Source organism: Setaria italica, chromosome VIII (genome assembly GCF_000263155.2).
Source record: "Setaria italica strain Yugu1 chromosome VIII, Setaria_italica_v2.0, whole genome shotgun sequence".
Taxonomy (NCBI): domain Eukaryota; kingdom Viridiplantae; phylum Streptophyta; class Magnoliopsida; order Poales; family Poaceae; genus Setaria; species Setaria italica.
Window position 1 is genome coordinate 2,629,936 of NC_028457.1, and position 14,083 is coordinate 2,644,018.

Genomic DNA, 14,083 nt, shown 5'->3' on the forward strand with positions numbered 1-14,083 from the left:
CATATAACAGCGATTTTGGTCATGTAATCATCTTACTCCCTCCGTTCCAAATTATAAGTTATTTTAACTTTTTTAGGTTCATAGATATTATTATGCATAATATAGGATATATCTAGGTGCATAATAATATTTATGAGCCTAGAAAAGTCAAAATGACCTATAATTTGGAACGAAGTACTAATCACTAATCACTGCTTAGGCACGTAGTCAATCGCTACAACAGTTCGGTGTGAACCGGTTCCGTTAACTTTTCAAAAAAAAAATAGGTGGCCATTTTAGAGGATTTACTAAAACATTTCATGGGTTTTATAATTTTGACTCATTGCATCGCTAAGCAAGATGATTATGTCGCATAACTACCGTTAGATGGCACTAAACATGGCTAAGTCGAATTGGGAATGATTAGTGCACTGATACAATTAGTTAAGAGATTGATTTGCACCAATTAAAACATGAGGGATGAATGTCATACTTTCAACACACTTAAGAATGAAAAGTACACCTTTTCAATAAATACTTATATATGTTGAAAATTACACCAGTTGATTTATCTTCAAAGGTATTGACAGAACAATATGCTTTTTCTATTCTTTTGGAAATTATATATATATAATTCCGACTAAATAATAGCCAATGTTATGTTAGATATATTTTTCAGATATGAAAAAATTCTGGCCGTTGCGACCATGCATAGCCAAATTTTACATCATTCCCAGCTCATAATAAGCTAATCACAAATAAAAGGAAAAAATTACACAAGCGATAGGAAGGAATCAAAAGAAAGTCTATTATTACTTCTCCATACATTCTTGGTAAAGATATCCAAGGCAACAATCTCCAACGTCTTGCTTACCAAACCGGCCGTCTCTCTTCTATCATCACACTGTAGCATGGACAAAAATTGGGGCCAACACACTCCCATGGAAACAGCCTCAATAAAAAAGATAAATCATTTTTTCTAAAAACTAAATATTATGCGTACACCAAATTGCTGCCCACAATAATAGCTGCAACCCAACAAAAATCAAGTTCATATCATTTTTTGTTATGCATGTTAACCAATTCTGAGGTAGAAAGGTGGAGGGAAGAATCTCAACTAACAATTTTTCTACATTTGCCACTAGACGAAAGTGTCCAATAAAAAAGGAAAGGTCAATGCAGTACAAGGAAGTTGAATTATTTAATATCAAATAAGAAAGCCTTTATTTTTCCACCAGTGTCAAATAGATATTTTTCTCAATTATTGCGGACGTGTATGATTGCTGTTACCTGACAAAAGACCACAATACCCTCAACAGCTAGCCATCTTGCTCACGACAGAGGCAGCAAACTGCCCGTGCAGGCCGGCGAAGGAAGGAAGTGCAGGCGCCGGCCTAGTCTCCTGCCCACGCGCCGTGGAGAGCAGGTCGCCATCCTGCCTTTGCAGAGAAGAACGACTCGCCTCCGTCGTTGACGCAGTGGACATTTGAAGGAGCTCCAACTAAGAAAGTGCTCCTTTCCGTTCCAAATTAATATTCATTTTGGGTACATAGGTTTTATTATGCATCTAGATACATATTATATTTGGATGCATAATAAAAAGTTATGCATCTAGAAAAGCTAAAATGAATAATAATTTGGAATCGAATGAGTAGATTGGTATGGTACTGGGCCTATGGGCTCGACGGAGATGGACCGACACCATTGTTGCTGCGCAAACAGATTAAATTACACGTACGATTCAATAAAACGAAGGTGAGCTAAATATTAGTCGACTCCATGCATGAGCAAGAGTTTTTTTGGAGGGTGCAGAAGCAAGAGTTGACATACTTAAAGTAAACGATTCCATTCACATCACTCATGCTGGCGTGCATGTGATGGCCATCAATTGGGGCGGGCATACGCGACCTGGCCTTCCTATCATCATCAAAAGGGAAAATGTAGAAAAAGAAGATGAGTCGACCTTGACTTTGTGCATTGGACGCTTATGCACCGGGGGCCATGTTATATCACGTGTGCACCCACAAGATCGTGCGCCGTAACATTTTTTTCCCTCCTACTAACTAGGATATTTGTTTCTTTTTCATAGAGCATTCTCTCTGTACTATTGTTGACGCCCAAAAGTGGCAGCAATGCCGAGCAGGCTGGACCAACCGGTCAGACCGGTCTCTATGGGCGGTCTGACCGGTCTTGCCGCTATAGCTGGTCTGGCACGCGCCCGCCGGTATGATCGGTGGCCCCGACCGGTCACCCCGAGTCCGAGACGAATCTTGGAGTCCTGGTCGAATTGGAGTTGAAACGGGACTTCCTTGCGGGAAAAGACCTCCCACCCTATAAATATAAAGGCCTTGGCCGATTGAGGGCTATCACCCAATCGACAAACACTTTTCCCTATCTTTTTATCTCCAAACCCTAGCTATTCCAACCCCCTTGCTTTCCTCCTTTGTCTCGACGACGGTTGAGGACGTTCTGAGTGGCATGCCGATCTTAGAGCAACCCTAGGTTCGCCATCTCCAACGGGGTCCCTCCCGAGGTGCTGGATGTAGGTTTTCGCGGCACCCCTACGAGGACCAGCCTGACCGGACCCCCTGACGGGCCTGACTGGCCAGGTGTAGAGGCTCCGACAAGGAGACCTCCTGATCTACGCGTGAGCTAGCGCACTCGTGTGCTAACACATTTTGGCGACTCCACTGGGGAAGAAAGATCTGGTTTTTACAACCGTTCTGGAAAAACCTAGCAAGATGGGATCTACTGCGGAAATCGACAAAGACAACGTCATCATGGCTTCTGTGGAAGACCTCAATGAGGAGGAGCGGAAGAGACTTGCAGCGTTGCAAGAATACGTCAGAGGAAAGTTCCTAGCTGGCGTCAAAAGGATCGTCATGGCAAGGCCTCGCGAACGCAAGATTTTGAGATGCCAGCGATCAAGATGAACGACAACCATGTTGAGGAAGTAGGCAATGTAAGCAAATCATCCTCTAATTCCTCTGCAAATGATACGCTCGATTCAATCGTTAAATCTCAAAATGAGCTTTTTGCTGCTTTATGTGCGCGTATGGATAAATATGAGAAGGGTAAATCGGCTGAAATTGCTGATTATACCCTCCCTCAATTAGATTCACGTGGGGTAGCACACGCAAGTTTGTTGGCAAATTCAGGAGCTCCTAATGAAAATCCTATGTATGGCATGCCGGCTAAATTCTTTCAAGGGCAAACACCGCCTCCGGGCCAACCGTCAAAGCCGAACACGGCTGGGGCGGTCAGACCGGTCAGCGCTACCGGTTAGGCCAGTTAGGCCAGCCAGCTGACGGTTGTCCCTGAAATGCCAATACAACTCGCTGTTATACCGAGTTCGGTTTCTCCTAACCGTACTGTGGCATTGGACTGGTTGCACCTTCATCCAATGCGATCGCATACATGTCGCCCCCTATTCCTAATGTTAGTGTGTCTTCCAAGGGCATACCAAACGACGTGTATGACGATCTCTATCGCATTCAAAGTGGTAGTATACCTCACGTGAGCGATGTGAATACGACAGCTACAATGTAAAAGCAGTCCAACACATGGAACGAAAATCTCAAGTTTAGGGAAGAATTGCTTAAAACTTTGAGAAGTAAACTTCGTATTGATATTGGCAGTTCTAAGCTATATCAAAAACATTACGATGCTAGCTTTGATTATGTTCCTTTTCCCCCTGGTTGGCGTGTGCCTGATTTTGTCAAATTTAATGGGGAGGATAACCGTACTACATGGGAACATGTTAGTCAATATCTCACTCAGCTGGGTGAAGCTAGTACCTATAATGCTTTAAAAGTTCGATTGTTTTCTTTGTCTTTGATGGGTACGGCTTTTGCTTGGTTTTCTTCGTTGGCTCCTGGTTCTATTGATTCTTGGGATCAATTAGAACAAAAGTTTCATGATCATTTCTTTAATGGGAGTCTTCAACTAAAATTGACAGATTTGACATTGGTTAAGCAAAACAAAGACGAATCTGTTTTTTATTACATGAAACGATTCAAGGAAACTAAAAACTGTTGTTTCACTTTGTCACTTTCAGAGTTAGATTTGGCCGATCTAGCCTTTAAGGGTTTCAGATCATCTATTAGAGATAGGCTGGAAGGTCAAGAATTTATTAATGTTGCAATTGTGCATGTGAGAGCCATGGCACAAGAAGCTAGGTTAGCAAAAGAGAAGGATAGCTTTAAATCTCGTCGTTCAAACATGCATGCTATTGAATATGATTCCGATAGTTCGAGCGACGCTGATAATGAAGTATATGCTGCTGAATTTGTTTGGCCTTCTAAAGCTAAATCCTACTCTTGTGCATCCCTTAAGCCGGCCCATAAATGTCGGCAAGAAGAGGTTAAGTTTACTTTTGATGTTTCCAAATGTGATCGCATTTTTGATGAATTACTTAGACTTGGAACCTCAAATCTCATACTATTCCTCTACTTGAAGAGCTAAAGAGAAAAGAATATTGCAAGTTCCTTTTTCTCATGCCACTAATGATTGCAATGTGTTTCATCGATAGGTTCAATCGGCTATAAATGAAGGTTGTTTGACGTTTCATGAAATGCAAGTGGACAAGACATCGTTCCCTGTCAACACTATGGATCTGCAGCAGCCGAAGGTACTGGTTCGGCCGCATCAAGTCGAAGCTACTAAAGGCAAAAATGTGGTGATTAGGGAAGAGAATCCCGATTTGAGGGGAAAATAATTGACAAGGGAAGTGATGTACGAAAGGACTCCAGAGGGCACAGAATCATTTAAAATCACTGTAAAAGCTTCTGCACACAGGAGGCAAGGAGCATCTAGGGCATCTAGTCAAAAGCCATTCGAGTCTGCTGGACAGACCGAACCGGTCAGACCGGTGCAGGTGACCGGTCAGACCGATCAGCTCCAGAACCACCCTCGAATGTTGAAGCCAAAGTGTCCGGAGATTGGAACCTAGAAACTTAATGTGGCAAAAGATTAGGGGAGTAGTCCGAGAGAAAAGGTTACTTTTGACATGCTCTTTGATAAACATTCTAAGCAAAAGGCCGTACAAGTGATCGGCCATTAAAAAATAGAATGAGGTCGCCTACTCATCGAGGGAGGCAAGCTTCACCTCCTAGAGCAGTTATAATGCAGAAGGGTGATCAAGTTCAATCAAGACAGTACCCCTCCACATCTTCGGCTCCTCCAGTATCAAACCCTCCATGTTCGGTGTGGAATGACAATGGGGTAATGTGGGTGCCTTATCAATCCATGCAGCAGCCATCTTTTCATCCTGGATGGGAGAATCAAGGAAGTCGGCTTTAGACAAGATCTCGCACCCCGTGCAAGGCTGTTGGGCACCTCGCTCATCTGGTCAGGGTCCATAGACCCGACTAGTCAGACCGATTTACCCCAACCAGGCACCTAGGACACTTCCTCCGAAGCAAGTGTATCACCCTAAGAAGAAAGAGGAGGAAGTTCAGAAGATGGAAATAGACTCAAAGAAGGGTACAAAGAAGGGTATTGTCTAAATTGGGTCTATGAATGTTCCCATTGAGAGCAATGCCAAAGGACCGATTGACCTAGGCAATCCGGTTGAGACATCTTTTCAAAAGGCTCCTGCTACTAATGATCATGAAGCTAGTAGCAGTGGCTCCAGCTCCAAATACCTTTTGTCAAGGCGGTGCCCTCCTGGATTGACTCACACTCAAAGGAGAAAGTTGCAAAGGCTAAGGCTCCAAGAGGAAAGAGAACAGGAGCTAGAGAAACAAAGGGATGAGGCGTTCAACACATATAGACCCATAGTCCCTCAGAAGAGGGAGTGAAGAGTCAAGGCCGACGCCCCAGCTCCACTGGTTAGGCTAGCCGAGGGATCGGTCAGATCGGTCGAGGCACCAGTGCCAGTGTTTGGACCGGTCAAACCAGTTGAGGAGACGGTCAGACCGGTCGAGCCAGAGTCGCCGCCCGGTTTTACTTCTTCTATCCCTATGGCTTGTGACAATGAGTTGGCATCAGTCCATGAAGTAGAGCACGATGAACAGCTTGTTGATTACAGTTCTTCGCCTGAGCACATGAACCTTGAAATTAATGTGGTGCATATGTCGATGGATGGTTATGCTATACCAGAGGAGGAATTGCCTCACCTTGACTTCGGGCCTAAGGAGGTTGTGTTCAGAAGCCTAAAGCTACTGAAAATCATCTGAAAGTGTTGTACATGAGAGGTCACATCAATGGGAGGCCAATTTCTCGAATGCTAGTTGATGGAGGGGCGATTGTCAATTTAATGCCCTACTCTTTGTTCAAGAAATTAGGAGGTTCAAATGAGGAGCTGATCAAGACCAACATGACTGTTAGCGGAGTGGGAGGAGGCGAGCCTATGGGAGCTAAAGGCGTCGCCTCCATGGAGCTCACTGTTGGGATGAAGACGCTATGGGAGCTAAAGGTGTCGTCTCCATGGAGCTCACCGTTGGGAGCAAGATGCTTTCTTCATCGTTGAGACTCAAGGTAACTTTAGTTTAATCTTGGGTCATGATTGGATACATGCAAATTAGTGTGTCCCTTCTACTTTGCATCAATTCTTAATTCAATGGGTCAGCGACGAAGTGGAAATTGTGCATGGTGATACATCGGCTTGTGTTGTTGTAGCCAATAGTTCCATCATGAGCGTGCCTGATGATGTCAAGTGCTTGTCTAGTTTAGACCTTTCTGATTATGAGTTCATTAGTTGCACAAAGAATGGCTTTGTCCTTGCTGTACTAAAGCCGGTTGAGAATTGGCTAAACTATCTCTTGTGACTTAATGGATGTAAATATAAAGTGGTTGCAGCAGAGGCTAGAACACTATTGGGCGCAGAAGAACGATATGTGTGAGGCCATTGAGGATTTTGATGATATGAGTAAATTAGGATAAGGGTTTACGTCGGCCGATCCTTTATAGGAGGTGGACATTGGTGATGGTACTGTAACAAGGCCAATGTTTGTAAACAAAAATATTGAGCCTGCTTTTAAGGCCAATTTAATAAAGTTATTGAAAGAGAATGTCGATTGTTTTGCATGGAATTATACTAAAATGCCTGGTTTAAGCCGCGAGCTAGTTGAGCATCAGCTGCCCATTAAGCCTGGTTTTAGGCCTCATAAACAACCTGCTAGGCGATTTAATCCTATTATTTATGACCGAGTGAAAGAAGAAATTAATTGGTTGCTTGATGCTAAGTTTATTAGACCTTGTCGATATACTGATTGGGTTTCAAATATTGTGCCTATCGAGAAGAAGGGCATGGGTAAGCTCAGAGTATGCATTGATTTTAGAGATCTTAATAGAGTTTCCCCAAAAGATGAATATCCTATGCCTATAACCGATGTGCTAATTAATGTTGCGTCTGGACATAACATGATTAGCTTTCTTGATGGCAATGGGTACAATCAAATCTTTATGGCCGAAGAGGATATATCCAAAACAGCTTTTGTGTGTCCAGGATTTGTTAGTTTATTTGAGTGCGTCATTATGACTTTCGGTTTGAAGAATGCTGGTGCTACTTATCAACGGGCTATGAATTTGATTTTTCAAGACTTGCTTGGAGTAGTGCTAGAAGTTTATATTGATGATATTGTGGTTAAATCGGCTGGTCAGAATCCCATTTAGCTGATTTAAGGCTTGCATTCAAGAAAATGCATTGATACGGCTTAAAGATGAATCCGCTTAAATGTGCTTTTAGTGTGTCGGTTGGGAAATTCTTGAGCTTTGTAGTGCATGAGAAAGGTGTTGAGATTGACCCTAAAAAGATCGAATCCATTAGAAAACTATAAGCTCCTACTTGCAATAGAGACTTGCAAAAATTCTAGGGCAAGGTGAATTATTGAGGAGATTTATTTGCAACTTGTCCAGGAAGGTGAATGCTTTTACTCCTTTACTTCGGTTGAAGAACAAAGCTGATTTTACTTGGGGGCAAAACAGCAAGAAGCATTTGAGGAAATTAAAAATTATTTGTCTTCGCCGCCTGTGCTTCAGGCGCCAAAACATGGCATTCCTTTCTAATTATATGTGGCAGCTGAAGAAAGTGTCATTGGGTCTATTTTGACTCAAGGAACTGAAGGAAAGGAGCATATTGTCACTTATGTGAGTAGAAGATTATTGGATGCTGAGACAAGGTACACTTTTAATGAGAAGTTGTGCTTATCATTATATCATGCTTGCACCAATTTGAGGTATTATTTGTTATCAAATACTTGCATAGTAGCATGTCAAACCGAGATAATTAAATATATGTTGCAAAAACCTATTTTAAGTGATAGAATCGGCAAATAGGCTTATGCTCTCATTGAATATGATTTGGTTTGTGAACCATTGAAATCAATGAAAGGTCAAATTGTAGCCAATTTTATTGTTGAGCATAGAATTGACGAGCAACCTGATTTAAATGTTGGTAATATCACTATTACCCCTTGGAAATTGCACTTTGATAGATCGGTTTGCAAGAGCGGTTGCGGTGTTGGTGTGGTCCTTATTTCACCAAACGGAGCTGTTTTTGAATCTCTTAGCCGATTGGATCACAAGTGTACTAATCAAACCGAATATGAGGCTTTGCTATTCGGTTTGAAAATTTTACAAGAGATGGGGGTGAAACATGTTGAAGCATATGGAGATTATTTACTAGTGGTACAGGTACAACAGGTATCCAAGGTATGCCAATGTTTAGATGGGGTTTTAAATGCTTATCTTAACAAATGTTTAGACATCATATCTTACATAGATGAGTTTACTATTTACCATGTACCAAGGGAAGAGAATCCAAGGGCTAATGCTCTAGCACAACAAGTGTCTAGTTACAGCATTCAAAAAAGAAATTTTCATGAAAGAAAACTGACGTTTTACGAGGCCGAGGGTTATGTCCTGGAGGAACCGGTCCAACTGGCCTCCGAAACCGGTCTGACCGCCCAGACAGCCGGTCTGACCGGTATGTCTGATGAAGTTCCCACTTTAGCCATGGAGCGTTCCAAACTTGCTACGGATGAAGTGGATGACTAGAGAAAACCTCTAATTGGTTATTTACAGAATCCTCAGTGTTCAGTTGATAGAAAAGTCCGACGGTGGGCACTATTGGTTGATGGTGAATTGTATTGTCGGACAATCGATGGTTTACTTTTAAAATGCTTGGGTTCTGATCAGGCCAAAGTGGCCATGGCAGAGGTACATGAAGGAGTTTGTGGTATGCATCAATCGGCTCGCATGATGAAATGGCTTCTTAAGCGAGCTTGCTTTTACTGGCCTAATGTGATAGCTGATTGTTTTCGCTACTACAAAGGTTGTGAAGAGTGTCAAAGATTCGGGGATATTTAGTTGGTGCCTGCTTCATTGATGCACTCAATTATCAAACCGTGGCTGTTTAGAGGATGGGGATTGGATTTTGTTGGCAAGATTCATCCTTCTTCATCGAAGGGACATTGTTTTGTGATTGTGGCTACTGATTATTTCACCAAGTGGACTGAAGCAATTCCCCTTAAGAATATGACACATCGAGAGATGATTGAGTTCATTAAGGAGCATATTATACATAGATTTGGCATTCTGCAGACTTTGACTATGAATCAGGGGACATCATTCATATATAAGGAAGTGCGTGAGTTTGTTGAGTCTTATGGTATTAAATTGCTCAATTCATCTCGTTATTATGCTCAAGCTAATGGTCAAGCTAAGTCTAGCAACAAGTTTAAGATGGCATGAGGTATTATCAAGAAGAAGAAAGAGGACAATCCTAAAAGATGGCATGAGGTATTATCTGAGGCTTTATGGACTCAACGTATTTCTAGACATGGCGCCACTAAAGTTACTCCTTTTGAGCTTGGCTATGGTCAAGAAGCCGTTCTGCCCATTGAGGGTGGGTGCATATAGGTTGGCTAAGCAAAATGATCTTGATTTTGACACCTATCATGCTTTAATGATGGATAATATTGATGAAGTGATCGATAAGCAGATGGAGGCTTTGATTAAGATCAAAAAGGATAAAATTCGAGTAGCTAGAGCATACAATAAGAAGGTCAATGCCAAGACATTTCAGGTAGGAGATCTGGTTTGGAAGACGATTCTACCTATAGGAACCAAGAGCAATAAATTTGGGAAATGGTCTCCAAGCTACGAAGGGCCATATAAAATCATAAGTGTGCTTCGTGGGAATTCTTATATGGTAGAGACATTGCAAGGATTTCAGCTACCTAGAGCTTTGAATGGGAGGTACTTGAAAAAGTATCATCCAAGTGTTTGGCAAGACGCTTGAAGCAGTATGGCCGATATGTTGAGATATCGCCCTTAGAACAAATGGCAGATGGGATTCATTACCCTTAGGTCTGTTTTATTTCTTGGTACGCAAGCTTTACCAAGAAAAAGGGGGGCATGTGTTGACATCCAAAAGTGGCATCAGTGCCGACCAGGCTGGACCAGCCGGTCAGACCAGTCTCTATGGGCGATCTGACCGATCTGTCCGCTGTAGCCGGTCTGGCACACGCCCGCTGGTCTGACCGGTAGCCCCGACCAGTCACCTTGAGTCCGAGATGAATCTTGGAGTCCTGGTCGAATTGGAGTTGAAACGGGACTTCCTTGGGGAAAAGACCTACCACCCTATAAATATAAAGGGCCTGGCCGATTGAGGGCTATCACCCAATCGACAAACACTTTTACCTATCTTTTTATCTCCAACCCTAGATTTTCCAACCCCCTTGCTTTCCTCCTTCATCTCGACGGTGGTTGAGGACGTTCTGAGTGGCCTGTCGATCTCAGAGCAACCCTAGATTTGCCATCTCTGACAGGGTCCCTCCCGAGGTGGTGGACGTAGGTTTTCGCGGCGCCCCTGCGAGGACCGGCCTGACCGGACCCCCTGATCGGTCTGACCAGCAAGGTGCAGAGGCTCCGACGAGGAGACCTCCTGATCTACGCGCGAGCTAGCGCACTCGTGTGTTGGCTAGAAAAAGTGCCAACAACTATATTGGAACATTTTTGTACCGAAGCGATACGTGAAGTTGAAATAGAAGAGAAAATTGTTTCGTCTAAACTAGTCACAATGCCCGCGCGTGCACGCGCGTGATACTACACACCCAACCCACGATAATGAGTAAATTAGAAAAGCTAACAAATTTTGTTGAGGATGGCAAAATATTCATTCTGACCCAATTTAAAAGATAGTCTGTTTATAATTCCTTTCGCTTGTGAGTATTGCTCCTTCCACAGCTCAATTCATCGAAAGAAAAGGACAAACTCATGAATGCTTTACAATGGGAATCCAAGCAATTTGTAGAAAAGATATGTTGATCCACTCCAAGCCAAACAGGTCCTTGAATCTCTGTTTCATCGTCCTTGATGTCAATGAGTACATGTCCCAGTTGCAGATGTTGTAGATGTCTGAGTTTTTACACGCCACATTTTGCAGCAAGTACAGCAGAAATGTCTTCATGGCATAGTGTGTGAGACCCAAACGGGAAACTTGCCTATGCAGCTAGAGAACATGAACGATGGGCTCGAGCTGTAGCAAAAACCATAGCTGTCTTTCAGCCGTTGTTAAGCTGAAGCCAAGGCAATATTCGTACGGGTGTTCACGCGAACAAAATGATTTATCTTTGGGGGTGATTACTGTACAATCTCCTCTATCTGCCATAAAAACAACAAAAACATTCTTCTGTAACAGATATAAATGTATCACAAGTACTTCATGTCGAACCTGCTCCCTGTCTAAATACTTACTTCATAAGCCCAAAGCTTGCGTTAGCACATCATCAGTACATGAGCTACTAAATTATGATCAACAGTTCAACACCTGCTCATTTGAGCTGAATTGCAGGTTTTAACATATACAATTATTCGAAGTGGTAAATGCTACAAATCCACGACTATGCATGGTCTCTATATTCACCTTTTAGGAAGCTCATTTTTTTTTCGAGAATACGTAGGAGAGCTGCGCACTTTATATTAAGAAGAAAGTAACAAGGATATAACGCGGACCTACCGGGCACTCGCACATGGGTTTGCGGTGACAATGAGGATTACATTACATAAAAACTAAACAATGATAAAGACAACTAAGAAACAGGCCACCAAGCTAAATAGGCAGGGAGTGCTGCTGCCCCGAGCCCAGATGCAACTGCGGCCACTCCAATAATGCTAAATTCTTTGCACCTGCCGCACACCACAGGATGGCTTGCTGTTTGATATCTTCAGTTAGTTGTGCAGGAGTTGTCCTGGGGGCTCTAGAGAAAACTCTATCGTTTCGTTGCTTCCATACTCTCCAGGAGATCAAAAAGAATGCTGAATCGAAACCTTTTCTTTTTTATCTGGGCACAACTTTGCGCTTGGTCATCCAGCAGTCTGCCAGGGAAGTGCCATTTTGAGGCGTAGGGTTCTGAATCTGCAGCATGGAAGTCGTCACGCCGTGCCGAACCTCCTTCGTGTAAGGGCAATGAGCAAACAGGTGGTCTGGAGTTTCAGGCTCCTGATCACAGAACGTGCACTCAGCGTTTCCTTGGAGCCCATGGCGGTGCCTCCTCTCCGCCGTCCATAATCTTCCCTACAATGCTAGCCACATAAAGAACTTGACTTTCAGTGGCGCCTAAGAGTGCCATATAAGTTTGGCTGAAGCAAGCTTTGTTGCACCGAAGAAGAAGGCACGGTAGGCTGATTCCTGACGCGTCCCATTTCCATGAGACCCGGTCCTCTACCCCAGGCTGCAACTGAACATTGGCGATGGCATGCCAGAGGTGGACATACTGTGTGAGGGCTGGCACTAAAGCAAGCTTTTAGGAAGCTCATGAAATACATCTTGGGAGAACCAGAGAGAGCTCACATCAATGACAATCACCAGTGACAACTAAACGTACGTCTCTAAGAACAAATAGCCAAGAATTAGTGTCCATTCAACTATAATAAAAAACTATTTGTCCAACAGGATTCACACACACGTGCAGCATCCACACAGCAAAGGACATAACTGCACTGTTTATCCCAGTTTTCAACACATGTTTCCCTCATGAAGCTAGCCTAGTTTTTTGTTCTTGGAGTAAGATCAATTTGTGTTAATCATCAAGAAATAAAATTGGTTGATAACATAGCACTGAAACTAAAGAGATTGGGTGCAGAGGAAGTCAGACACCTTTTCACACTTGCTAGCATCATGCGGATTGCAGTAGTTTTTCTCCGGGTTCTTTCTTCTTCTTTCCTAAATTCTAAATCAGTCCCCTTTACAATGGTCAACAAGTCCAGATGAGGACATCACATACAGCTTGATCAAGCTGTATCATTCAGATAATGCAGTGGTTACCAATACATCTAATAGCAACAAGTTTGAAAGGTTAAGTCAAAGCCGGCTTCTCTTAAATAGTGCACCCATGACATTATTCCTGTCTACTGAAATCTAGACGAGAAATGCCATGCTACAGCCAGAAATTCTGAACCAACTAATTTGTCAGTTATCAAAAACTGAAAAACAGAGATATGCACAATATTTTTTGAAATGAAATGAATTAAATTTGGAAGGGTAGACCAAACCTACAAATTTGAGCATTTTAACCTCTTGCAAGATCAATCATACCGTATTAATAATATGAACATATGAGTCACAAAGGCACAACTTGGTGTACAATGAGGGATTACACAGAACTTAATCATCACAAAAGAAAAATATAGGGGCCAAAACAATGGTTCAGTCCAAACCTGGACTGGATGTGGTACAGGAACAAAACTAAGTATTTGTATTTGGTCACAAATAAAGGAATTATGGAGCTTACCATTGAGCAGTGGAGATTACAGGTTGCATGGCCGGGTCTGTGACAGAGGCATCACGGAGAAGAAAGCTTCGGTGGCAAGGGGAGCTTGATTGCTTAGCACTAAGCTCCAAACCAATCTGATCCTGCACAAAAACCACGTGGCAGTGATGCCTCATCCAGTGAGAACCTGAGCTAGAGATGGATGGCCGGACAAGGAGGAGTGGAGAAGAAAAGGCGGCTACCATCATGAGGCTCACCACCGGCCACCGCCATCGTCATTACCGCGGAGGGGGGTCGCTTCTTCAAAGGCTCAAAGCCATGCATCGGCTAGAGAAGCCGGCCATGTGGGCTTGATCGTGGTGGTGTGGGCCGCCGTCTCCACCGCA